The sequence below is a fragment of the Ornithodoros turicata genome, chromosome 1, assembly GCF_037126465.1.
Source record: "Ornithodoros turicata isolate Travis chromosome 1, ASM3712646v1, whole genome shotgun sequence".
NCBI classification, from domain to species: Eukaryota; Metazoa; Arthropoda; class Arachnida; order Ixodida; family Argasidae; genus Ornithodoros; species Ornithodoros turicata.
In genome coordinates, this window is record NC_088201.1 from 216894731 (window position 1) to 216922469 (window position 27739).

Consider the following 27739-nt stretch of genomic DNA (forward strand, 5'->3'; position numbering starts at 1 on the left):
AAACCCACCAGTGAGCTAAAAGTTAACGATCGTTATGAAGTGAAATTTTGAAATCCGCTCTTTTAATTTAGGACCAACATCGTCAAAGTTAGTGATGTCAACATTGGTAGCTAGACACAAGTCACTTTCCGATCCAAAGCTCACAGGAGGTCGTGCACAAACAGCTGTTACCTCCAGCAACAAAAATGACGCTGATTGTGCGTGGTACTTTTAATACAGTCCCTAGTGCATCTGTTATACATCACTAGCAATAGTTCGTACTGTGCTGCCATTACTGGTTCTGATTGATACATTTAACGACTTGCTGCACACTACAGTGATCGCCGGTACTTGTGAACGAGCTTTGTGTTCCTAGATTACTGTTAAGTGTTTCCTGTTAAAAATGAATCCATCATGTTTGTCTTCTAAACTAAACGGAGGTCACAAGAGGGAGGGGAGGTTCCATGAAGCAGTTATACCTCCATGTGCCTTACAGCTATACAGCGGAGTATGGTACATGTTACCCAGCATGTAAAGGCACAAATATCAAGCACGTAGCTCGCCTTTGAAATGCTATGAGTGACATTCCAAAATAGTAGCATTGAGAGTGTACCTGGAGTTATATGTTGGATGTCCCAGTGCATTAACAAGGTACAATATTTCAGATCAGACTCTGGAAAGGGCACCATATGGAGGAAGCTCTAGATCCCCTTGGAAGCTTGATTTGCTTGCCCAGAAAGATGCAAGCCCCATAGGAAAGCACTATTGTGTTCTGTCATTATGGAAGCACTAATGTTTTTTGGAAATCACTATGAGCATGTTTCTTGGCACAATTTTGTGCTGGTGAGATCTGGCTATGCTTACCAGCTTCAATGCAGGGTGCTGCTGTATATGTCGAGTGGGAGAAATTTGGACAAAAAGCGTGTCTTTAGGATATCAGACTTGGTTATCCGATAAAAGTACAGGTAGAAATATCCTGCACAAGGAAATATTGTGAGCAGTGTTTTGTGTCGACGAATTTGTATGGACAAATGAGAGCCTTCACGGGGGCATATAAACACAACACTAGAGTGTCAAGCAGCCCATGTAGTCATGATGTCGATACCACTGTCAGGTGTGTGCAGATGCTGCGTGCAAAATTGGGAGCACGTTTCACCTTGCCGGTTCAGGAGAGAATCCTGAAAGCCTGAAGACCTGCATAGCGAAGGTCACACGCTACATAGTTCGGAATGACATCAGTTATTAAACCAAATCACCAGTCCCAACTGGGTCAAGTCCCACGTGTAAATCTCACTTCGTGCTTCAACCAATCGCAGACTGTTCTTGTGTTGTCTTTCAGAATTGTGACGTTGGGAACAACGGTGACGACACGGAGAAATCGAAATGGGATATGGGTAAACCGTAGGGTTTCATTCTTTTTCTTTTCTCCCCCAAAACGGCGAAGCTTTCACTCTTCGTAGTTTACGCGGATGGCATACGTGTGAGCACAATCGAATGCAGCAGCAATCCCAACACCCTCCGGAGCTCCAGAGTGTCGCTTTGAGCGGTGTGTTCGTCGTACGCCACTTATGAACAGCATAAGTATCACAAAAAAGGCGTACGCCTCCCGTTTTCAACAAATCAGGGCAGATAACGATACCAGATGATGGATGGCTAGGAGCGTGCTATGTAGTGAAGTTCATTTCTAAGAGTGTAGTTATTGGCAAAGCCATTGCAGATCGCTTGACAAGGAGCTGTCCTTTCAAGAAAACAAGGTATATGTGTTTGCTGTGTCCCGTTCTCAACTCAGAACAAAAAAGGAAGCATAATTCACACAAAAAAGAAGAGAAATTAAAGTCCTAGTCGGTGGACAGCATTGCTGGACGGGACGTTTTCCTGGAATCGAATATTATGGAATATTATTATGGAATCGTATGTATATAATATACCATGTTCGTCTATAAATGGAACGCATCTCGTATAACACCCGTTGTTTACGTTTCTGTAGTGCACATGCGAAGTGTACAGAATGTCCTTATATCGAATAGTGTCACAGAGTAGTGTGGTACTAACTTCATTGTCACCTTGTCAAGGCTCCTCTGTAGGTAACAATGGGTTTCACCAAAATTACAGGAATGCTTGGCGCATAGTTAAGCCAAAGACTTACACAACTGCACAGTGGATTTCGGACAATAAATCGGCGATAGGAGGTTCTCTCGGCACAAAAGGATACCGACCTTGTCATCTAGTCATGAGAGCGTTGGTCTTCTTACTCAGCAGTTTTGTGGAAGCCCCAAAAACCAGCATTGTTCGGACAGCTACAAATGGCTTTAACTATACTGCGGTATGGTTTACCGATTTTTCCGGATAAACCAGAAAAGCAGGAATCCTAGTCCTATATATATATTTAACGTATTGCGTTGCCTGTGAATTTTCTAGATACTGCAGTCGTGTTTGACGCGTAAATATCTCCCGCTTCTTCAGTAAAGTTATCTGGAAGAGCGAATTTCTCCACAGCGCTCATACATGATGTACATGGGATGAAGCAGAAGAAGTACGTCACGCGTTCATGATATTTCGTTCTGTGGATGTAGCACGATTCATTGTGCGACTTCGTTTTGCAGAAATATCCGCCTCGACATAAAGGTAAGTCCAATCGAAGTCATTGGTCAAATTATTGAGGGAACGCGGTCGTGGAAAGTTATCCAGTCGAATTTATAGCGGTTATCTCTGAACACGAAAAGGAAGGGCTTTCTCCTTCGTCGACGCTGGATAGATAATAATAAGTCGGGGTCTACGCCGCCAGACAACTGAGATTATGAGCTAGCTTGATAGAGACGACATATATGACGACGAGATGTGGAACTGTGTGTAAAGCACAAGATCCTGGTCCGAGTTAGAATTGCCCCAGCCATTCGTGACACTCAAATATATCTTGGACACATCTCGTCGAGTAGCGTCTCGCAGTTGTGCATGAGTAACAGGAAGTGGTTTAGATGCTCAAGCTCAGCTTCACCGGTGGAACATCTGGGATAGATAAGCGCGACGAACTTCATCATTGCCGTTCGCTTCTGACTAATTATACACTATATCCTAGTCCATGCCGGAGATGAAGAGAGCATAGCGTTGGAAGCGTGCTCCTTAGATGTTACATTAGATTGCAGACATCCCCTTCATTGTCGAGGATATGTGCGTCAACGGTTAATGGCTAAGGCAATGGCAAAGGCATCTTTGTGAATTGTGAAGCCTAATTGCCTAAGCTGAATTGTGAGTAGTTCTTTTCCGCCATTTTCAGAGTTGACGAGAAAAATGCGATTGGCCTTTTCGTCCCATGATGCACTTCGCGAGACCGTGCCGAGACCACTTGTTCTGGCATCACTGGAGTCGGGGTGGTAGCTGCGGATTGCAGTGCACGAGGACTGTGTCACATGCAATAATTTCTTTACCAGTTTCGAATGCTACCTTGTAGTCTTTTGTCGACTTCGTCTTTGCAGATTTTCGGAAAAGTGCGTGCAAGGGTCAGAAAAGGTTTGCAACTCTTGCCAGTCCCCTTGCATTCCCTTCCATTGTGGCCCTTGCCTGTCCGGAATAAGATATCCTTCCAAATTTCATCAGCATAACAGAAAACGCAGTTGGCTGACGTTTGGGGTGTTGTAGCTTCAAGTACAGCACGAATCTTGTCTTGGGTCCTATTTAAACCTTCGCTGCTGACCTTGTACTCACAGTACACAATGCTGTTCTGGAAGAAGGGGCAGTTCTGCAGGCTTGCTTTCAATCCAAACGATTCCAAGCTCCTAAGGTCTTCCGTAAAATTTTTGTAGATTTTCATTTTCAGTGGTACCACTCACTGATATGTCTCCTTGCGTTCCAGGTGTCATAAGAACGCCCTGTAGAACGTGTTGTTGAACGTGATGGTGCGTTGCCAAATCGCGGGTGCGGGGGCAATAACAAGCACCATTCTGTTATACCGGAAGATACCTTTTCCCGTACTCTTGTTTAGCAAATTGCCTGAGTTCTCATCCACATTCCATTTGTACGAATGCTTGCCGGAGGTCAATCTTTGTTTTTTTCCGTCCACCAGTTAATCCGTCCGAGTGGTAAAGGATACGGATCCACTACTGAGTGCTGATTGACGGTCCTATTGAAATATCCACATATCGTGACTGTCCCATTGGGCTTTACTACAAAAGCGTTGGGAGTAGCCCATGCACTGACATTGACATTTGTCAGGATACCTTCCTATTCTACTCGCTTCAATTTGGCAAATACTTTTCCTTGAGTGCATGCAGCACTGGACGAGTACGAAGGAACTTCTTCCTTCCTTCGTTTCATTTTACGCTTAAGGTTATTTTGGCTTCCTTCAACTTCCCGTTGGTGTCTTCAAGTACGACCTTGGAGTTTCTAGAATCTTCATCTTGTTTTTCACTTGAGAAGCTTTCGCTTCAGTTGGTGTCTTTGTGATTCATTTGTTTCTTCAAGCAATCTCAATTCATTCATTCTCGATCAAACAGTGCTGGTCCTGAGGTTTCTTCAACACTGAGTTGGATTCTGGAATATTTCTCTTGAAATTTTACTTGAACTGTGTCATCAGGTAAGAAATATTCACTTGTCACACTTCGACATTTCATGGATGTAGTTTCCAGTGGAATGTGGTTGAAATGTTTCGACTAAACACATATCGGGGGGCAATAGAATACTTCGAGCCTGCGCCCATGTTCATTGAAATTACATGACCCTCAATACCTGGTTTTTAGCCAGCTGGGACCTCGTCCCAGAAAGACTTATAAGCCTTTACAAGAAACCTTTTATTCGGAGCACTGATTAGCTTGACTTATTTATTAAAGCACTAGAGTCCTTCCGTTTCGGACTCTCTTATCCATTGCTGTGTGTTAACTCGTAGCCTTCAGGCACTTAATGTTTTCCATGCAAAAACCAATTCCCGAAACTGTCTTTTTTGCAAACCAGATGACAACCATGTCCGCTTCTACCGCGGCACTGCGTAAGTACCCCTTCATGTTGATAGTATAATGGCTTCTGCCTGCGCTCGAGGATTTTATTCAAAACCGTAAGCTCTTGGAGGCGGAGCAGAGTTGCACCAAGATAGGGGTGCAGGTACAAGTAAGAGTGGTACACAGGGGAAAAAAAGTTGGTGGAGTTGCAAAACATTTGTGGGCGTACGAAGTGTTGTAGGTGCGGATAAATCTGCTCCGCTGTGCCGAAGATTTACTTGTTAGGAGTATCGACATCTACGTCCTCATACAGGGCTGCCCAAAGCCCCCCTCCCCCCCCCCTCAAAAAAGTACCACATTGCAGCATGAGTGGTGAGTTCTGTACCACTGAAAATTCCCGTCAACATACTTATAAGCATGCGCGTCGTGTGTAATGTGACGTGTAAGCAAGTAGCATCGCTTACGAGGTTTGCCATAAAATCAAAGGGTTACATGGACCAGCTTATCCTTGAACTAACCTAGAAAAAAGTGATATTAAACGGTAGGAGCAACTTATTTATTTACCCATGGTCACAACACTTTCGTGCGCGAGGCTACACTTCAGGTTACAAAAATACGAACATGGTACAGGAACATATATACAGTTGACGGGGGAGTTTTAGAATCAGAGGGTAACAGGGTGGTGGAAAGGATGCAGATACAGATAAAAATGAAAGGAACAAATACAAACGTAGGGGATGATACCCCAGCATTTCTATTTATGTTCTTTTCGTTTGTATTTATGTTATTTTCATTTTCACCTGTATTTGCATCCTTTCCATCACCGTGTTACTCTCTGATGCTACACCTCCCCCGTCAACTGTATATACGTTCCTGTACGATATTCATATTTTTACCATGTGTAAATAAATAAGTTGCTCCTACCGTTTAATATCACTCTTTGATTTACTCACCACCGGCAACTTGACATCGCCTATTTTTCTGCCTTCGTATCTTCTAGAAAAAGAAGAAAAAAGAGACATTGATTTACTTCCAATCACATAACGATATAGCGTATGATGTACAGGAGTCGGGAGGTATTTGATAAAGAACTTGTGACTTGAGGACGTTTCCTAGTCTGTTAGTACACCACTTCTTTAACACGCATATATGCTTAACTTTACCTGGGCCTATTTAGATACACCCTATGCAAAACAGTTTCTTCCGTTGGTGGGAGTTTTATTCGGACCGCCCTGCTTTTGGAAGATTGTTCCTCTCTCAAGAATGCGGAAGAGTGTTTGCTTTTTACGTCTCTGTTAGAAAATGAAATTGATATTGTGCAGTTTGGGTACGCCATCGGACAAAAGAGATAGGAGAAAGGTGTGTGCTTGCCAGGAAGCGCCTGGGGCGAGAAGAATGTCAGAAGCACTTTCCATGGGGGAACTCCAGGCGTGAGAGTCCTGCGTGCCCAAATGGCAGGCGATACGTAACGGGTGTTGATGTACTGTAAGGGGCAAGGTGGCACGGGAGGAAGAAGCTGCGAGACAGCCCATGCCTCCTCAAAATCGATCATGGGCGCGCTATGTTATCCGACAGAAAATATGTACCGTATGTGACGCTGATGGCGGTGCTTTCATGGATAAAAGAACCACGACTAGAATTCCACGATAGATATATGCACACAGTATGCCGAAGATCCAACTAGATATCAACTGCAGGGATATAACTCCAGGGTGTTTGTTTCATTCGATTCAGATGTTATACCTACAGGGTGGGCGCTCTAAAAGATCAAAGATTAAAGTCACTGAAAAGGTTAGCCAGCTGTAGGACTCGAACGCACATCTTCTGGATTACCGGTCCAGGGCTCTACCAAATGAGCTAAGCTAACACACTTCCCAGCCGCTTCCAAGGGTCCGTCATCTGAAGGGACAAACCAACCACTCTGTCACTCACTCATCCCCGTTTTCACTCTTACATTTTTCTCACTCATACACACATTCATACGACAGGATAGACGCAAGCGGCATCTGTTGAACATGAGACAATTCATGTGCTGAAGCTGGAACACATAGAAAGGACAAATACATACAAAGCCTCACGTACAGGTGTGTGGTTTGTCCCTTCAGATGACGCACTCTTGGAAATTGCTTGGAGATGTGTCAGCATAGCTCAATTGGTAAAGCCCAGGACCTGTAATCCAGAAGATGTGTGTCCGACTCCAACAGCGAGTACGAGTCCGAGCTCTTTTCAGTGACTTCCATCTGTCATCATTAATTTCCTAGGCACTTGAGGATTTGTATATATTTGATCTTTCTATGTGTTCCAGCCAGGGCTAGGCACGATCCTTAAACAGTACCTTCGATGCCAATACTCGATACCCTCCAAAAAAACTAATAGCGATAAAAGATACAGAACCGAAATTGATTTTCGACACAGATACTCGATTTGTATCGTCGATACTTCGATACATCACTGAAATCCCGAATATAATAAAGCTGGTGTTATGATTAGCGAAGCTTACGTAAGTGAAATACGAATATAATAAAGCTGGTAATCTGATTAGGGAAGTAAAAAAAAAATCTCCTATTTCTGGAACCTTTAGTGTATTTTTAGAGCGCACACTTTGTGAAAGGGCTTAAACATATCCAACCACACGGATTTATTGAAGCTGCACCGTCTGTGCAGCTAGCCTTGTTAGAACTTTAGACTGGACTGAAGCCATGGGTACGTTGAAATGATCGTTTCCATAAGCAGCCTAGCAAAATGTTCTTCATGCGTATCGGTCTGTGAGCACTTGACTATACATACGAATAAACGTGAGGCCTTTTTCAGCTGGGTTACGTTTGGTATTGCAGTATTTACTCGATAGCCTCTGACTTTGCTCTGCGTGTGTCACAGACTCTGAGCGTGTCCCAGAGCACGGCCAGACCCCCACAGATCTTGCAAAATCTGTATCAAAATGCGTGTTACTGCGCACGAAGGAATCCGTGCCTCTCTATTGGTCTGACGCCCCAACCTCGTCCGGATTGGTTGCCGGAATTTGAAAACGGCCCTTCGGCACTCGGCGGTTTCATTTGAAATTAGAACTGTGGACGCCGGTGTCTTTCGTTGGGACTCAAGTGCGTTGGCTGTCTCATCCGTGTATGATGGTGTCTTTGATCGTGTTCTACTGTTTCTCGACAGAAGCATCGGACTACGAACAGCCAATGGCATTTCAAACTAAAGTGTTGTCGTGAATTCTGGCTCGATGAATATGAGCGTGAGAGAACTGATGTTCTGAGGCTGAAACAACATAGAAGGCACAATCACATACAAGGCCTCAAGTTGCCAAAGAAATTAGCCATGAAAGATGAAAGTCACTGAACAGGTTAGCCAGCTGTAAGAAGTGGGTTCGAGTCCTACAGCTGGCTAACCTGTTCAGTGACTCATATTTCATCGATGAACATGTTCGAGCGCCGCCAGATCTGCATAGCGGTGACAAGAAAATAGGTTCATGAAGCAGCAGCATTCTCTGTTTGACGTGTAGCAGGCAAGGACACGATGATTAACAGATTGTGCGCAACCCCGACACAAGGTCGCGTTCACGACACATGCCGGTCAGAGCCGTATATTAAGAGAGAGTCTGGCCATTAATGGGTCATGCCTATACCTGAAGCTCCGCCCACTTTTTCAGCTTTCCGACCAATGAAGTCTTGAAATATGGGGCGCTATCAATCAGCCTGTCCTCACTATTTGCCCCCTTATCCAACATGGGCAGCGCCATTTTGGGTGGCAAGTGGATTGGATGGGATTGAAATGGATAGCTCTCGCAATCTGAAAAATTGGTGGATTTTTGGTGCCAATTTGATGAGCGCCACCTAGGGAGCGTAAGGCACGTCGGAAATTGTCGTCTGCTTCCGTCGTTGTACCGCTGCCGGCAGAACCACCTGCTGGGACACACTCTGTTGTCGGTATGATTTTTAATCAAATATACATGAATAGTTGGAATATAAGAGGCAAGACTGTTTATATCCATGAAATCCAGCAATTAAATATAAGATTGTACAGCACAGCGCCGTTTTTGTTATGATTTCGTTGTGATCGTCGTGTTCACTAGGCCTAACACCGGCGACAAAACATATTACTTTCGGTTAGATATCGATGAATGAGCATTAGTTGAAACTGATTTCCAAGAAACGTATATGAGGATGTACATTTACAGCGTAAAATCAGAGTAGTCTGTGAAAATTTTTTGTCGCGAAATCCCCGCTTCACTGCGTGTTTGTTTTCGTCGCCATTTTGGGTGGCAGTGAGGTGTCATGGCGACCCCCTTGATAAAGAGCAAACCAATCAGTGGAGCGAAACTGTGATTGACAAGTCGAGCCTCTTTTTGTGACTCCTCCCAATGGCCAGACTCCCTTTTAATATACGGCTCTGATGCCGGTCTCTCCGGATTCAATGTGCTACCTTTCGGGCTTTGCAATGCGCCTTCCACGTTCTAAAGAGCACGCTGTATGGGACTTCAGATTCTGTCCCTGTTATTTGGACGACATTCATCGTTTTCAGTAGGGCTCCTCGAGAACACCTGCGGCACCACAACGCCGTTCTCTCTCGGCTGCGGTCAGCGCGCCTCAAGGTCAAACTTCAGAAAGGCAGCTTTTTAAAGAACAACGTCTTGTATCTTGGGCACCATGTTGGCCCAGATGGCTTTCATACTGACCCGGCCAAGACTGAGAAGGTCGTCAACTTGCCCTCACCGTCAAGTGCGGAGGAACTCCGGTCGTTGTTGGGTTTAGGTCGTATTAACGCCGGTTGACCAGAGATTTCGCCACTATCGCCTCTCCCCTGCATCGTCAGCTCGAAAAGTGCGCCGCCTGTGGGTGGACCGAAGACTCTGAGGCTGTTTTTTCCCACCTTAAACGCCTCCTCAGACGCGCGCCAGTCCTCGCTATCCAGACTTCATTTTGGACACGGATGCAAGCGACAGCGGTTTCGGCGCTGTTCTCTCAAGAGCGAAACTAGACCGAACGACGCATAAAGATCGAGGCGGGCGAGTCATTGCTTACGGAAGTCTAGCCCTAACCAAGCCCGAGAGGAAGTAGACTCACACGCAAAGAGCTGCTCTCACTTGTCTGTTTCATTCGCATATTTCGTCGTTACCTTAGCGGCTAGGAGTTTGTGAGCAGGACCGATCACAGTGCACTACAACGACCCAGGTGCTTCAAGCAACCAGAAGGCCATGTTGCACGCTAACTCGAACAACTCAGCTGAGAACTCAGCAGAACAACTCAACTGAGTTTCATTTTCGTGTTATTCACCCACCGGGAATACAGCACCACAACGCCGACGCCCTGTCGCGAATGCCTGGCTTGTCTGCGAATAAGGCCGCCCGCAGCACTGTCCCATGCCGATTTATGTGCGCACCAAATGCATGACCCAGTTCTGTCGTGGGTCATTCGTACCCAGTCGGAGGCGTCACGGCCCCGTCTCTTCAGGCCGAATCTAAGCACTACCTGCGCCACAAACATTGTTTGGAAATCCTCGACAGCCGTTTAGTGTGGAAGAGAGTGTCCCACCAGTCCTCCCGTCCCTGCAGAGCCAAAAACTTCGCCGAAATCCTCAAATCTGCACATGACATCCCCTTCGTAGGCCACCTCGGTAGGAGAAAAAACGTTGGAGAAGCTTAAATGCAGATTCTTTTGGATCGGCGTGAACTCCAGCGTCTCCGACTGGTGTACATCGTGTCTGAAATGCTGCTCACGGAAACTCCCACAAGTAACACCTCATGCTCCTCCGAGTCACCCGTATGTGGCTGCAGTATAGTAGTGACCGCTGAGCAGAGGTCTAGTGGCTGACGTACGATTCCCTGTGGCCCTGTTTGTGTTTCGAGCGAGCTTGAGGGTGCGAGAGTCGAAGTCGATGATGTAATGGTGTCTGACAAGGAAGTTTACGATGAGAATGCAGTCACGCGGTATACCCGGACAACGAAACCAGGTAGAACGGTACTGGTGGTTCCCGGGACATATATCTTGAGGTCATAAACTCCTGCGACGTCCAATGAGTTACCATTGAGGTCGTAAACTGGCTGGGGTACAGTCGCTTGGGTCGGGGAACGCCTCCGCAGTTGCTGCCACATATCGTAGTTGAGGATAGTCACACTGGATCCCGAGTCTAGCAGCATCCTAACTGGCGAACCTTCAATGGCGCCTGTAATCCAGCTTGAGGGGCCTCCCAGGTTGCCGGTGGACCACTGTATAGGCGTTCCTACCGAGGCCGCACAAGGAATGCGGATTAGTTTTCTGTTGCCGGATATCTGGGAAACCGGGACTGGGCTTATCCTCGTGGACGCCGTGTACAACACCTTGCGCGGTGACTCGGATTGCCGCAGCGGTAGCACACTGGAACGTTTGCAGGGCGTGCACTTTGCAGAGGTGGCAAGAGCATCCACTTTCCTGTCCAATTCAGCTCTCGCTGATGCAAGTCCCGCCAGTGGATCTGTCGTGGGTGTGGCTTGTGACATGTACGCCACTGGTGTGCGATGCAGCGGAAGGAGATGGCGGTAATTGGCGAATAACTGCAAGGCTACTAGAAAAGTATCGGTAATTTGAAAAGCATCACCAAGCGTTGCAGGGATAGCAGAGGTGACCTCATCTCTGGTGGCAAGATTCGAGGCCAAGAATAAACCGATCTCGTACTATGTTATCTCTCATTTGCGGCGAAGAACGGAAAGATGAATAACTTTCGCTCGTTGGTCCAATAACTATCTGGAGCTGAGGTGAAAAAGTGCTTCTCCCAGGATTCGAAGTCCCCATCTCGAGAATATGTGTCGGGTAGAAGAAATTGCTGTAGTACTGACGAGTTTTCAGCTGCCTTGTCACTAAGATGTCACTAATGTGTTGTGTTTGGCGATAGTGACACAATAAGTCTCACGTTTGACTGCAACGAAGTGCTGGAGCCTAATGTTTCCTGGTTTCGTTCGCATTAGAAATGGAAGAGATTGCATAATGAGATGAAAACCGTCCTCTGAACCACTGCTGTTCAAATTCGAGTTTTATTTTATTTCCTTGTACATCAACCAGTGCTTCTTGGATCATTCTTGGAAGTGGATTCAAGCCACTTGGACGGACATCTACAAACGCGAAACAGACACGTTGCTCAGTGATGTCCTATTTTGAAAGAAGGTCATTTTCGGATCCTGCAAATATATAGATATTTTTAGACGTAGCCCATGTATTTTTAAATCTGAAACATCGTGGCACACCAGCGACTTCTTCCTGTGGACATCATTTACTGGTAGATGTTGACGCTTTCATTTTAATTTTTATTTCAGAAACGCCAGGTGCTCAGGTGTCGGCAGCTTCCGGCTTGGGTAAGTGAAAAACAGCAACGTAGCCATGAAAATATTTCGGGAGGTAGTCTATGGGACATGCTTCCCATGGGCTCTTCGGTACATGTTTAGAAGAGAAAAATAAAATTAGGACAAGAAGGCGCGAGAAGCTCGCTCTTCGTTCACTTCTTGGTTATCACGAGATCGAGTGCAGTCGTATCTGATATTTCAACGAAAGGAATGATGCTATGGTATTATCGCTAGCTTCTAGATCTCATGCTAATTCTGATTATACACCTGATGATAATTATACATAGGGACAGGGGGATGTCACCCTCATCTCCCTTCCCGAATAGCATTCCCAAACGTACAGTTTCTGACCAGGGGTTAAATCCCCCCAACTTCCCCTCTGGCTACGTCCGCGTTGATAAATGCTTTGCAGCTATTCAGCGGAAATTCCATTACGCCGTGGTCGTCCACTTTGTAGCGACAGTTCTACTAACATGTGCCCTGCAGACTATTTCACATGTAAGGAGTTGAGGAAATGACGAAAAACAAGACAAGGCTATCAAATTTGGCATTTAATTACAACCTGCAAAACCAAGCGAAATGTATGGACGCTCAGCACACGTACCATTAACAGACATGACATCGCAACTTCACTGTCTTAACGGGTAACTTGGACTTTCATGAGTCGAGAGTGTACATACACAGGGGATTTAAGCTATTGAGGGAGTGCTTTATGTGGTGTTGCGCTCTTGTGTGCAGCCTGTAACAATAACAGCTACAACACCACGCACAACCACCAAATTAAAAAAAGCGAACAATCTGTGGCTCCGAGATGGAAACAAGGATAAAGCGTTTTGACTTCAGTACTCACGCTACATAAGCTCATGAAGCTGAATGATTGGTCCGCGTAACACTAGCAGGAACTTAATATTAATCATTGGTGGCGTTACTTTTTTTCTGGGTTTTCCTCTGACGCTTTCAGGCATATATGTTGGCGCACTCTCAATATGCGCTGCAAGGCATCAAAAGCTCATACGCACGGATGGTGATGAATGTGTTAGTGTCTTACAAGTTTGTCTACGAAGCAGTGGACAGGGTAGAGAGAATGAACAGGCTGACAGCGCAGCATAAGTAGCTTTCGTCCATGAGATGCACCCGTATGGCGCTGGTGAGAGCAGATCGTCATTTCGTACTTAAACGCCTTGTGCCTGTGTTCCCGCAAATAGGCCACCGATATTCTCCCCCAGCTCTGCTGAGCAGAGTTATACAGCGCTCCCTTTTCGAATGCCTCGACGTGCCTCTTGTCAAGGTGGAGCATTTCTTCATCGAATGAGCCTTGATGTGGTTTACGGCTGCGCCGCGGCGTTACCGCTTGAGACAAGTCTGCAATGCTCCCCAGTGCTGTCATTGCTGTGCTGTAGCGCGTGCGCTCTGCAAGTCCTAACAGTTGAATTTCGTTCAGTAAGGCGACTTGGACGGACATAAACAATAGACATGAAACAGGCACGTTACTCAGTGATGTCCTGTTTGTAAACACGGTCGTTTTCAGGCACATAGTTACAAGTAACACGCTACTCTAACTTAACACAGTACTTTTGCGGCGTGGTAACTTTCAGAGGAACTCGTTTCTTTTCCAGGTAGCTTTCCAAAGTAACTCAGTTCCAAGTTACTTTTAATTCGCTTTTTTCCGTTTTCTCCTCTTCCGTTTTCTCTTCCTATGGACACCGCTTTTTGGTAGATAATGACGCTCTGCTGTTTTAATCCGTATTTCAGACTCGCCAAGTGCTCAGACATCCCAGGCGGCTATCGGCTCGGGTAAGTGACAGACAGCAGCGTAAAAGGAAGATATTTCTGGAGGGGTTCTATGGGAACTCTACAAAGGACATGTGGATGTCACCCTTGTTGCATCGCAAGTGAACCGTGTCGTGATCCAGTCAGAACTCAACTTTATTCACCAGCCCAATAAAAAGAAGTACATGTGCCTTTCGGTTGGCACATGCGCCTTCTACACTGCACAACACACTCCCCTTCCGTGGAAGATGCTTATGGGACGAATCGTTTGTTGCGCTGTGAAAGGCATGGGGGTGGACGGGACGGGTCCGAGTCGTGCTGGTCAGAATTAACGTGTACGTCTCTCACAGCTGACGCTGGTGGCTGCTGTGAGGCAGTGGCTGAAAGCCGTGTTGCATTCCACGTCCTACCATGTGCGCTCGGGAAACTCTGTCGTTGCATCTCTCTTGGCGGTCTGAAGTGTGGGGTGCCTTTTGGACAGTTCCCCGGGAGCTTAATTCTCACAAAGTCTCCGGGGGGTCAAAATGGGGTCTTTGACCATCCTGCTTTTGTCCAATCGCGCCTTAGATCTTTGTTAAGCGATGATACGCTTCCTGTCCATTTCCTGTACGACGTCACCATCCAATGCGCGGAAACCACTATGTCCACACATGTCCCCAGGTGTCTCGTGGAGCAGATCGGCAGGAGAAAGCTGAGTGGCTGCATAAGGCGTGCTACGGTACACACCGAGAACCTTTTTGAGATCTCGATGACCGTTGAACGTTGTCATGCAAAACGGTGATGGCTTGAATGCAATCCTTTATAATTCGGTTGAATCGCTCCATCTGTCCGTTACCTTGGTGATGGTAGATACAAGAACGGCTCAATACCCATCGACTGCAAAAACATTTTGAAAGCGCTGGCCCCAAATTGGGACGCATGGTCGCAAATGACCAACTCAGGGTATCCGTCCCTAGAGAAGGGCCCCGTAAGGAAGTCGTTGATGGAGTCTGATGTAACCGTCGACGCTAGGCGGGCTTCCGGCCATTTACTATAGTAGTCCACCACAGAAATGATGAATCGATATTGAGCAGGCAACGTGTTGAAAGCATAGATCGAGTTAAGTTACCATGTGAAAAATGTAGCTAAGTTAGTAACGAAGTTCTCCAGCCTGAAATGTAACTCGCTGTTACTGAGTGAAAAAAGAACGAGTTTCTTGGGACACCAAATAGCACTACACAGGAGCAGCGCGAGTGAGCAGTTGGTGACCTTGAGTTCCATGTGGAGGAGTGCAACACGCTTAAGCGCGAACCACATGACCCCAGACCCAATTTTTCGGGAACCAACTTTTTTCGGAGAAGAACAGAATTTCGGGCCGCATTCGGCCCGATCTCGCCTTGCCAGATTTCTCATCCGAAATGGGAAGTGACGCCAACAGAAAAAGTAGAAGCATCCAATGGCTATTCAGCCGGAAGGAGAACCATAGGAACCATGATGTAGTAATCGGGTAGGCTGTTGCATTGTGTGCGACTTCTACCTCTATGAATACAGCGATTATCGCATTGAACTGGAAGGTTTAAAGGCAGTGTCCCCCAAAGTCAGAAATCATCGGCCGAAATTCGGGGTGCATTTTGGTAGCATGCCTAGCAACGCGTAGAACATGTGCGCGGACGTATAGTCGACAAATCTCGACTAAACCGAGATGTCGCCTAAGTATGGGCTAAGTCAACGTCGCATTTTTCTGGTGCTCTAGAGCATGCGCTCTGCCATTCCTAACAGTCTCGTTTTATTAGGTGAAGTGACTTGGACGGACATCGAAAAACGCAAAACAGGCACGTTGCTCAGTGGTGTGCTGTTCTGAAACACGAACACTTTCAAAGACGCCGCAGATATACATGGCGTTTATTTTTATTCGTTACAGAATTTTTATTAAACTTGCAGAGCAATTACGGTTGAGAGTTTTGCAGTTCAGCTCCACCGCCAGGCTGACATCACCTCGAAGAAAGAATGCAACTACAGGAGGACTGATTTATGAATTATTGAATTGGGGAATTTCGGGCAAAAGCGGGAGATCAGAATCAGAGGCTTTCCTAGTTTAAAGCCATTCCACGTTTAAAAAATCCTGAATCACGGACCTGCCTTAAAATCCCCATCCTCCAATTGTGATATGCAAATCTGCCCCACTAACAGTTTTGGAATATTCGCATATCAAATTCCGTGGGTGGAAGCCTTTACGCACGTGCTTGCTCTGGGACTTTTTAGACATGGAATGGCTTTCAACCAGGATGGTCTCTTATTCAGATCTCCCGCTTTTGCAATAAACACAATAATTAGAACTAATTAATAAATTCTAGTACTGTGTAATTTTGTAGTTCCATACTTCGCGGTGATGTTAGCCTGGCCGTAAACCTCAACTGCTGAAAATTATGTAACGAATACAGATAAACACCTTGTACAGTCATTTTAGGAGGTACACACTGAATTTTGAATGGTGGGACATCGTTACATACCAGTTGCATCTTCCTATGGAGATCGCTTTGTGGTATATGCTGACGCTCTATCGTTTTAATTGTATTTCAGCAACGGCAGGTGCTCAGGCGTCAGCTACCGACATGGGTATACGTGACAGACAGTAGCGTAGTGAGGGAAATATTTTGGGAGGGTTCTGTGGGAATCTTGCATGGAGCAGGAGGATGTCACCTTCATTCTCCTTCACCAAAAGCAGTACCAAAGGTAGATTTTGGATAGAGCTGAATTCCCAAAACACCCCGCTCTGACTACGTGAGAATGGTGCACCGACTGCTTGCACCGATTGAACGACCATCCCATCGTGAAGGTCTAAAGTGTAGCAACAGTGTCTACTGACATGTGCCCTGTCATGATGTGCACATCTAAAGAAGTGTAAGATACCGTTGAGAACGGAGTAAGGCCCGGTTTCACCAACGCCGATTAACACTTCAACCGAGATCAACGGTCCCTTAACTTGAATTTAATGCTTAACTCTGCTTTACAAAAGACAGCAATTGTTACTGGAACATTCACCACGTCACCAACTAACATTTGTGAAATAGATTTAAGCGCTAACTTCACGTTTTAGCAACGCTTGATTCAAAGTTAACCAGCGATGGTGAAACCAGGCCTAAGAATGACACCAGGCACCGCCTCTGAAATTCCGCGTACGACCGCAAAGCAAACGTCCCATGGACGGACACAGTACTACACGAGTCGAGAATGTAAATAAGAAGGGCATTTCGACTATTGAGGGAGTGCTTTATCAGTGTTATCTGTGTGCGTTGTGCTGTTCTTGTACGTGTTTTCCTCTTGCATTTCAATACAGTTTAACTTGTGTCGACACAGGTTGTAATGCGGCAGCTATTCTATGAACTCGAGTCAATAATGCACACTTTATGAAACAATATATTAATTTACGACATTATCTACTGACATGTCGACCATGGTTTTGAAACCGTCCACAGATTGCAGCACAGATCACCGATCCATGCAGTGTTTTTCAAATAACATATGCCTTCTACAAGTTGAGCATTTCTGCGCAAGCAGCATATGTTGAGCGGGAAACATGTTCTCGCAAACACAATTGATAACTGCCATTATGGCAGCAATGTGTCGATATCTACAAGTTATAGGCTCGATTTTGCCACTTCAAGACTCGTATCCCACAGCCGGATGAATGATCCCATCGGAATATGACGCTGATGGAAACATTAGAAGAGTTGTAGATTGTGCGCAGTCCACAAGTTGTCATTGGCTCACTCATTTACCTGTGTTGGTTAATGCATTGTATTTGGTACCGCAGAAGTTGCTGCCGCTCGTGCTGAACGTCCTGAGGAAGTAAATCTCGTCGATGAATGTGAGTGCGAATACGGTTATCGCTATTTCTTCAGTGAGCAACTGTGTTAGATGTCTTATCGCCCTACTACATCACGACATACAGTGTAACGTCTCAGCTACTTAGATGTTAACTATCCCGTGCAAGCAGTGGTTTGAAAACCGAAGCGAATACGGAGCGCATATACTTATAGTGCCGAAGCGAATACGAAGCTAACAACATGTTTTGGATATTCGAATACGAAGCGAATAAGTGTAGAACCGTAGCGAATACGAAGCTAATAGCTCCAAAATGGACCGGTTTGCACGCATAGCCGGAGTAGAAATCAAGAGCGAACGTACAGGAAATGTTAGCAGACAAATGATATGTTTTAATTCGGTATACAAGAGCCAAATCTCTGTTAGTATCTATTGAGGAGGTAATGCGTTCGAGAATGAAGCATTCCAGGACGAAATGGTACTTCACCACCATTGTTCTGACATAATAGAGGGCAAGTCTGGACCCCAAATGTGAAGTAAACAGGCCTTGTCAGATGGTTCCTGATATCATTCCGATCTATAATGCAAAATGTTTCGTTTATATTCGACTCCAAGAATTTGTAATGCAATTCCGAACTTGCATCCCTTGCCCTCGGCTGAAAGCCGCATTTGGAACAGTAGTGACGTCAGGAGCGTTCTGTTCCGGCTTCTGCTTGACTCCTCTCAGCGGGCTGTGTCAACACCACTTACATACACAAGGCCCCTCCAAAGCTCCGTGACGTCATCCTATGCCGTCCGTCGGGAAGCCAACAATGGCGTCCGCTTGCTGTGGTTGCGTTCGACAGAGATGCTATTTCGAAGACGAATTCAAAATTGAAACAGCGAACGAGCGTGTACTTCCGAAAAATAGGATCCTACTGCAGTTTTTGTGTCAATAACTTACGGAATAATTGAGTACACAGCGGCAAGCCCAGCGACTTACAGCTTCTTCTGTTATGAGTACACGAAAGCACGAATAAAGGTGAGTTGAACAGCTTTACTACTTGTTTGGACTCGTGTAGCTTTTAATACTTCGTCAGGAACAGTTCTAGAAGGGTCTGTCAGTAGCATACTTCAAAATACGTGCAAAAGTTGTACTTTGAGGCGTACAATGCAACATTGACTACGTTATGAATGGCACCCGTTGAACGCTCTGATCAAATGGCACTATTAGTATTGCTGCTTAATGTTGCTCAACAGCGTGTTTACAGCTAGATCGTGTTGAAACGAAAGTTTCTATTGCTATTGCTATCTTCTTCCTCCCGAATGTTAAGCGTAATGGCGCTGGATCTCTCTCTTCGATTATTCTAGGAAAGGTATTTCGGAATGTTCTCTTTTTTCTAATGCAGAACTTGTCGAATTACGATTCATAAAGAGCAGTACTGACAACAAACGGCGTATGCGTTTCGGCTACAAAGGTGCTGGGAATCTTAAACGTTTCGCATTCTGTTGCTCAATGTTTGTTTCGTTGAGGGCCTTGAATGTCAGTTCAATAGCACGATTGTTGTGGCTGTTTCTCTTAAGCACATAGTAATTATACTGTGACTAAATGACGCTCGTTCAACGTCGACTTCCTTGTCAATGTCATTGAATGCTGGTTAGAAGAAACTCCTTACAGTGTGCTTTTCGTTGAGCCTGTTGTTGCAGATACATTTTAGAGGGGGTGGAATGGGTTAAACATTAAAAAAAACAACTTTGATTTACATTTTGTCTGATACATTTGAGAACATTGTGATATCATTCCCTGGACTGACTTTCTTGCATTTGCTTCAGTGCTCGCTTTCTTTTTTAATTTCTCTTTTTTTTCTTCTCAGGTGCCTCTTGTAACCTATGCTGTGTCAGCCGGCTGAGGCTGACAAGCTATGTTGACCTTGAGGCACGGAAAGAAGACGTAGTTACTGAAGGTCACAGGGCTGACTCGATAATGATTCCTGGTCTTCACGTGACCTAATGTTCCTAGCGCTCACGTGTTTGTGACATGCCTACGCCTTGGAAATTACATATTTAAATGTGTCAACAATAAAATTTCCCTTTAGTTGTGAGTACGCAGCCTTCCTGTCTGTTTCTTCTGTCCTTGTCTCTCTGCTGAAAAAAAGAAAGAAAAACCTTAAGTATGACTTACCAACTACCCAGTTTCTCTACCCGCAAGGCTCATGACGCTAGGGTTGAACGCGCCGATTTCTATGTTTGGCTCAATCGTGACATCGAAAACACCGCTGACGTCACAGAGAAACGAAAACCGGATATAGGTTAAGCGCACGATGTCATTCATTAGTAAGTTCTAGTATATCGAGCGCTATCGCCTTTGCGTACGTAACGGATAGCGTTGGTGGTTATGGGCCGTGCGCAAATCTCTCTCTCTGTTGTGGGCGTGCGCAGAACCATCAACGCTATTTGTTACTTACGGAATCGCCTTTTAGTAACAATGTACTAAAACTCTCTATTTTCTCTAAAACGGGGAAGCTTGCTCACTTGGACGATAGCACAGTCGAATGCAGTCGGAATCCGAATACCTGTGGAGGTTCGGACTGTCACATTAAGGAAAGTGACAGGATAAGTCTACTAGTGCACTCAAACACTGTTTGCGGTGATTTCGCTGCACCACACCGGCATTGCTTGTTCTTGCGTGATCTTCTCCCCGGCGAGTATTCGAGTATATTCGGTGTGCAAGGGATTGGATCGATTTCATTCGCAACTCGAATATCGAAATTCATATTCGCTTCGGGATTATAATCCAACATATAAGTATTCGCGACGATATTCAAAAAATGGAATATTGCCCAGGCAACATTAGTGTCTCGCGAATATCCTGCGAATGCTGTGAATGTGCGAGTGTTGGCCACATACCGAAAGAACCATGGTCATGCGCAAGGGCACATGTTGAACCATTTGTTAAGTTGTTGCTAGTGTTTGACATGAGGTCGGTGTCACTTTCCAGCGACTTCATCAGAGTAAGTATTCACTTCCGCATTCCAGATCAAGCAGCGCGACACTACACTCTTAATCTAGTTCCCTCTAACGTTACTTTGATACGCACCTAACTTGTGAAATACAAGTTATTTGTGGTCGATGTAAAGGTTACAGCCCATTCAAAGGTTACATGCGGACGTGCGCTGCCCTCTTACAGGTTACATTGTGAGAGAAACAGTGGCGTTACCCCTAAGGACGGCGTTACGCTTTTGGAGAAGTTACCAGCGTTACTTATAAAAGCGAAGTGGTCCGGAGTTTCGCGAAAGTCGGCAGGTGGAGGTTGCACGTCAAGTGGCAGTTGGCAACAGCGTGTATCAGGAAAAAGCGGGAGGAGCGTTTCGCTTGCTGTGTGGTACCTCGCCGCTTCGACATCCGTTGCATTGGAAACAACGGAATTCAAAGTCACATAGTAAGTAACCTTCTGCATTTGCTATTACATTCCTGCGTAGTTCACTCTCATGTTAGTGCAATGTTGCATGGGCGAAGCTCGCAGATGGATATATGATGTGACGGACGCACACAGACATTCGAGGTTTCACACAGGGACGTTGCACGGACGCCGGCTGTGATTGTGATGAATGCAATTATTGGAGAAATGGATGAAAATGGACATGCACTGGAAGTAGCATGCTGTTATTGTCACCATGCACGAGCCAAGCATGCAGCACTGAGTGAAACAGGTTTGTAACACGAGGAACGCGCTTTATGCATGCGTTGAGCAAGTGATTGCGTTGCGTGAAACTTCTTGATGCATTCGCTTTTAGTGATCCCAAAGACGCATCATAATTGCGACTGCTTCTTCCTCGTCCTGAATTAGACATTCGTTCTTTTCCTTCACTATTGTTTAAGTCGATTCCTAACCAGTTATTTTAACCGTCGCTTATGGTCTTTTTTTGTTTTTTCTTCTGTCATTGCACTGAAATGTCGGTTATCATCACATGGTCGCCTGTGACTACATGATAGAATCCCGAAAAGGAGGATAACCAAGCTGCGCGTTTCCACGTCAGACTTGTGTAAGCGTTATCATTTGGCTCTTCGCGGGTTGTTTTGAACTTGAGACGTCATGAGCAAAGCATTTTTAACGTTACAATTGCATTCGGCGCAATAGCACAGAAAGTGGTAGGACTAAAAGCACCCGATATATTATGGCCTTGCAATTTGTGCAGAATATTGCAGTAAAAAAGATTGTTCTTCGCAGGTAACCCATAGCGCAGCTCCACTGGTTCCAAATTTGATGGACACAGCCATGAGTTACCTGGCAGTATTGTGGCAGAGGGTAAGTGAATAGTGTGGGTAATGGTTCCTGCACTCGTAAACTGTGGGGATACGTGTAAAAATGAAATATTCAGCGCGTACCCTTTTGACGTTGCGGTTTATATTTAGGTATCTTGTGCCACACAAATACATACGAACAGTCCAGCAGAAATACAGAAGCAGCCCAATCCCAGTCTATAACTCTGCAGAGGCTCGGAGAGATAGCAAACCAGGTCCTCCCCACAACTCTCCGCAAGCTCGGGATTCGTCGCAAACCCAGCCAGCCAGCCATGTACGAACCTATATTTGCCAACATTGTAGATTGTCGACTAGGTATTTCCAGTGCTTTTGTGACCACGTTGTTCAGTGTGTTGGGTGTGGCTTTCTCCCTTCTTGTGATACTTGTGGAACAACGTTTGAAACCATCTAAAGATACATACATCATTTGAATTTTTGTATTTAGTTAAGCACACGAGTACAGGATGACATAACATGAGAGGATGAGCCAGCCAACACAATGTATAGGTGAGCTACTTGAGCAGTTGGAAAGAACAGATCAAAGTTCGAAGAATAATCTGAAATAAAAAGGCTATTTATGCCATAACCCAGAGGGCCACTGCATCTGCTCCAAGGTGGTTGTCGATTGCGTTGTAAGCAGCATAGAGGAATTGTTTCAGGAAATGGGTGTGCAGATTGACACCACTTTGGTAAAATCAGATCAGGTTCGGAAGTTGCATTATGAGGAACCCCTGATTTTTTGTAACGTGCCTTAAGTGCAAAATGCGTTGGGGTTCTTTATCTTATTAAACTTTCATTTAGATAATTTTTCTACACGTCATGTGAAGATGACTACGAATTATCTATCTTGCTAAAGTCAAAAAGTGACTTGTCAACTCAGTTCCGTTATATGTACATTCAGTGCAAGGTGTTCTGCAGTTTAGTAATACTCATATTTCATATATGCCTTTTCTCTGCATGATCCTTCGGAGATATTTTGCTCCACTGAAGAAGAGACTTGTGAACTCGATTTTGACTTTCAGTGCAAAGTGTGTTGCATCTTGAACTTTTAATATTACTCCTATTTAATATGTTACAATTCATTCTTTGAATGGTCTTTCCATGCGTCATATGAAGATGATAAATAATTTTACAGTATATTTTTCGAGTATTTTGCGTAGAATACTATGTAGTATGAACCGTTGATAATAAAGTAACGCTGTGTTTGCAAAGAAAAGCTTCATATTTTCGTTTAGCATTTCCTGCGTTTTATTGGGCAAGGTGTCCTTGAGAACGTGTAACAACCTTTTAGTTAATGAAATACTTTACATAGCGGCATGCAGTGAACGATATTTAGTTCCGTGATGTTTTTGGAAAGTCGTGACATGCGTTTAATTTGTTTTCAGTGGTTCCATTCTTACTCGTTTTTTTTTTGCAACTGAGCTCCACAATTTTTTTTAGTATTGTGATTTTTTTTTATTTTTCCAAAAAGATGCGCGTGTCGAGCTTACTCTGCTTCAGGTACAGGCAAATCGGCATCCGCGAGCGCATAGTTATGATTACCCAATACTGTTAGGACACATTTCTCTGTGGTGTGCTTCTTTTATTAGGAGTTCGTGCAATGTTCTCAGGGACGCCTCACCCCGCCTTCCTGTGTAGATGGCTTCACTGAATAACTTTAAGATAAAGGTTACAAACCTAGCAACGCAGTGGGTGGGTATAGGTTATACTTTAACCTCTGTGTAAGAGTTACATGGGCAGCAACGTGGAAAGTGACTACAGGTTATGCTTTAACCTGTGTACAAGGGTTATTCAGAGTATAGGTAACATAGTTACCTCTAGAAATAGAGGTAAAAAGTTTGCAAGTTTTTTACTTCTATTTATGGGTTACGGACTTTAGAGTGTACTGTTTCCTACACTTTTCTGGCGTCACACTCGCAACATTAAACAAGGTACTTCACCTAACGTGTCACAAAAATGTGTTAAAATCTACTTGCATGAGAAGTCTCGGCTCAACGGGACACTTCCGCAATCTTTTACGAAGACACAGGATCGCTTGGATCATTTGTTTAGGTGCCAACGTTGATATCCATTTTATGATGTTCCTGCAACGTGGCAGTGCAATGTTCCTCCAATGTTGCTATGGAACAGTGTCTGAACGTTCCTGAGTCACCTTCGAGCAACAATTTCTCATCCAGGCATCTGTTCCGTAACATATAGCCGCGCAATATTTTGCAAGACAGTTGTGAACATGTTACCTCAAATATTGTGCGAACGTGGTTAATGTCCCATTCATAGTTTGTTGCCAGCAACGATGCTGGAGAACATTTCCGCAACATTGCGACAGCGTCCCAGTCCCATTCCTCCAACACAAATAAAACATGCAGGGAACGTTTGTGTTATGTCGCTGCAACATTGAGAAAGCGTGACAATCATATTCCCTCAACGCAAATAAAATATGGAGGAACAGTTGTGTTATGTTGCTGCAACATTGAGACAGCCATAATTTTTCAACCAGATTACCCTATTCAGGCAGCATTTTTGTTATTTTGCTGCAACGTTCAGGCAGCGTTATAGCCATATTGTTCCCACACAAATACAGCATTAAGACAACGTTTGTGTTATGTTGCTGCAACTTTGAGAGAGGATTACAGCCATATTTCTCCAACACAAATACAATGTGGAGGCAATATTTGCGTTCTATTTCTGCAACACTGAGACGGCAATGTGGAAGCAACATTTGCATTGTATTTGTGCAACATTTAGACAGCATTGCCGCGATGTTTCTTGGAAAAGAAATACGACGTTTCAGGCATCATATTCGTAAGGTGTCCAGGTTTTGTGAAGGGGGCCTCGTCCATTCCTCTCTGTTAATAGACCATGCAGTACAAGTCTGACTCAAAAACATGGTACTCGACAGGAAGGGATGTCAGGAATGTTGTTGGGTATACTTGACTCGTTATAGATACATGGGTTAATTGCAAGTGTGCATTATCATCACCGTTACAAATGCTTTACGTCCCACTACACCTAATGAAAGTACCCCAACAGTTTGTGTTTCAGTATATGCTCCATCGAGTGGGACGCCCAAGCGGTTTGCCCAGCAGAGTCTACCTCCATAGATAGCTCTTCTCCTTGATGGCAATACGGGTTTCCCCCAACCCCAGTCAGGAGGGAGGGGCACGGCACCTATGTAGTCACGCATTGAAAAATGTGTACATACGGTGCAGCAATGTTTGTTGCATTGTTGTGTGCACGTTGCTTGGTTGTTACAAATGAATGTTGCAAATGAAGTCGTGGAGATTATTGACGTTAAGGCAACGTTGCAGTATGACATTGATGAAATGTTGCCATACCTTTGTTCTGTGTTCGACAAATATGGGTGCAACGCTTTACAATGTTGCACGAACGTTGTATAACTGTTGCGTAAATGTTGTGTTATGTTAAAGAAATATGGCTGTAACACTGTCATAATGTAGCGAAAAGTTACTCAAATGTTGCCACAACATTCTGTGTGCGTTGAAGAACATTGCTGTAACAGTGTCACAATATTGTGGACACATGCCGGAAACGTTGCCGGAAACGTTTGCGTTGGGAAAACAATGTTCTGTCAGAATGGTGCAGAAATGTTTTCCAGCAACGTTGCTGCAACTGATTTTCAAAAGGACATTAGCCACGTTTCTGCAACGTTTGAGTAAAACATTACCACAACGTCCCAGCAACAAATTGTGCTACTGCAGACGTTGACGTCAGCCATTAGTCATTGGCGCCAGCAGTATAGCTCAAAGTGTCATCGCGTCCTCGTCCGTGATGGGATGTCCGGAGGAGATCCGGAGAGTGTCATCATGGGATCTTCCAGTGATAGTCGTTTGCGTACATCCTGCGGCCGCCAGCCGGAGGACATATATAGGAGAAGTAAATTAATTTAACAATGCGATGTGCATTTCTATGCCTGCGCCCATTAATTAGTGTTTCGGTTTGTTTGTCATAACCAAATTCAACCAAATCAGCAGTGATCATTTATAAACTACAAAAATACTACAAAGAGAAAATACAAAAAATACAGTGGTACAAATACAAATTGAATGATTTCATCCCGACGGATACTTCATGGACTGGGTTCAATGTGCGATAAAATATAGCTTGCTAGACCTTTCATTGTGATCTTGTTGCCATGAACATTCGTGCAACGTCCCTGATGGGATGCTGCACGGACTATTTGCGTGGAAGATACAGAAAAGTGATGGCATATTACAGCGCGTGCTTCACTTTCGGTGGAGGTTTTAAATCAACTAAGTAGGAAACACGGGTGTTACCTTGGTTGTATCCTTACCATACAAGGAATTCGTCACTGGTGTGTTGCTTATACATGAAATCGAATTAAACTTAGGTACCTCACCCTTGGTTTTAACTGCGATGCTGGGAGGACTCTCGCACATGCGGGAGATTCCAAGATAAGCAATATATAGTATGTGTTTTATCTGTGAAAGGAAATGCCACTGTTGGATATTCCTTTCAAAGTCGGCGGTCTTAAGTTTTACACTTAGTGGCACATGGCCTTTTGTATTTGTTGCTTTTTATGCCACTGCACCCATTGTTCGTCATCGAAAAACAATAAAAAATGAGAGACGGAAAATGACAAGCTGGTGGCCGAGGTTGAAAACTGCAAGAGAGAGAGTCCGTTTCTACTGTAAAGTCGGCACACTTCTAGAAATGAGAAATGAATGCAGATTTACTGGAGGATTTTACATGATCCTATAGTGCTCCTCAGAGTACCCAGATATTGTCCCTAGGACCATCTCTGGAGTCTCATTCTAATACTTTTCTAACAAATTGAGGATCATGTGGGGACATTCCCAGGATGTCACTGCTGTCCCGCACTGACATCCTCAGGATGAGTGAGGGATGTCAGCGTGTTCTTGGAGATGTTCCGTGCCCAAAGGTCAAATGGAGATGCACGTTTCACTAAAGTACTCAGTCATTTTCTGATTTACTGACTGATTTGTCGTTCCAACGCAAATTCGAGTTCGAAGGGGCAGTACCACCGTGCCTTCTTCTTTTCTAACTTCCACTTTCTAAGGAGTAGGCGTCTTAGGTTCAAGCGTCATCCGCAAAGCATCGCCACCCGCCAAGTAGCAGCCCCCTGCGCGTCGCGAATACAATGCCACCTGCAATATTTTTTTCGGTTTTGGTTTCATTTCATGCTGTTTCGACATTAAACAACAGGATAGTCTTACACAGAAGTGTGTTCAACGGTGCAAGAAACAGGCCGGTGAGCGCACTGGTCGTTTCACACGATGGACGCCACCTTGGAACAGGAAAACGGCTTTTACGCGGTAAAGGGCAATTACAGACAGGGAGACGCAAAATTTTACAAACTCTTGTCTGCGATGTCTTCCGTAAAATAAGATCATCTTTTACAGTGTAAATTGTGTGATTTCGCCGCCTGAATCCCACCCGGGTGCTTGACCTGACCCGTCAAACCGCCGAAGATGATGAACAATAACACAGAATAACAAACGATTTATTTACTGATCGTACAACTTATATGGTAGCGAATATCTTGTTCGCTAGGAAAGCAGCTATCCGTTCCAGAGCCAGCAAACAACTGCCGTCTTTCCCCCCCCTCGCGACCCTCCTTTCTAGCCTGAAAAGGCGAATCAGCAGAGCCTTACGATTCACA

The 27739-nt window shown here is 44.9% G+C and overlaps 1 protein-coding gene and 2 long non-coding RNA genes across 4 annotated transcripts in view; all 3 read left to right on the plus strand.

The window, feature by feature from the left end:
- Positions 1-4342: 4342 nt before the first annotated feature.
- Positions 4343-17839, plus strand: LOC135379043 (uncharacterized). Of its 2 annotated transcripts, XR_010418681.1 has the most exons (6): positions 4343-4549; positions 4924-4957; positions 12196-12234; positions 13975-14016; positions 16552-16587; positions 17786-17839. It is a non-coding gene; the product is annotated as an uncharacterized LOC135379043 (long non-coding RNA). The 2 variants fall into 2 exon arrangements; XR_010418682.1 differs by lacking the exon at positions 12196-12234.
- Positions 17840-20782: 2943 nt separating this feature from the next.
- LOC135394569 (uncharacterized) overlaps positions 20783-27739 on the plus strand; it is a 28837-nt gene continuing 21880 nt past the window's right edge. The window contains exon 1 of the mRNA XM_064625376.1: positions 20783-20786. The gene's annotated coding sequence lies outside the window, so the exon portion shown is untranslated. The remainder of the gene's footprint in view (positions 20787-27739) is intronic.
- Positions 21402-22220, plus strand: LOC135376562 (uncharacterized). Its single transcript, XR_010417746.1, has 3 exons — positions 21402-21485; positions 22004-22081; positions 22189-22220. It is a non-coding gene; the product is annotated as an uncharacterized LOC135376562 (long non-coding RNA).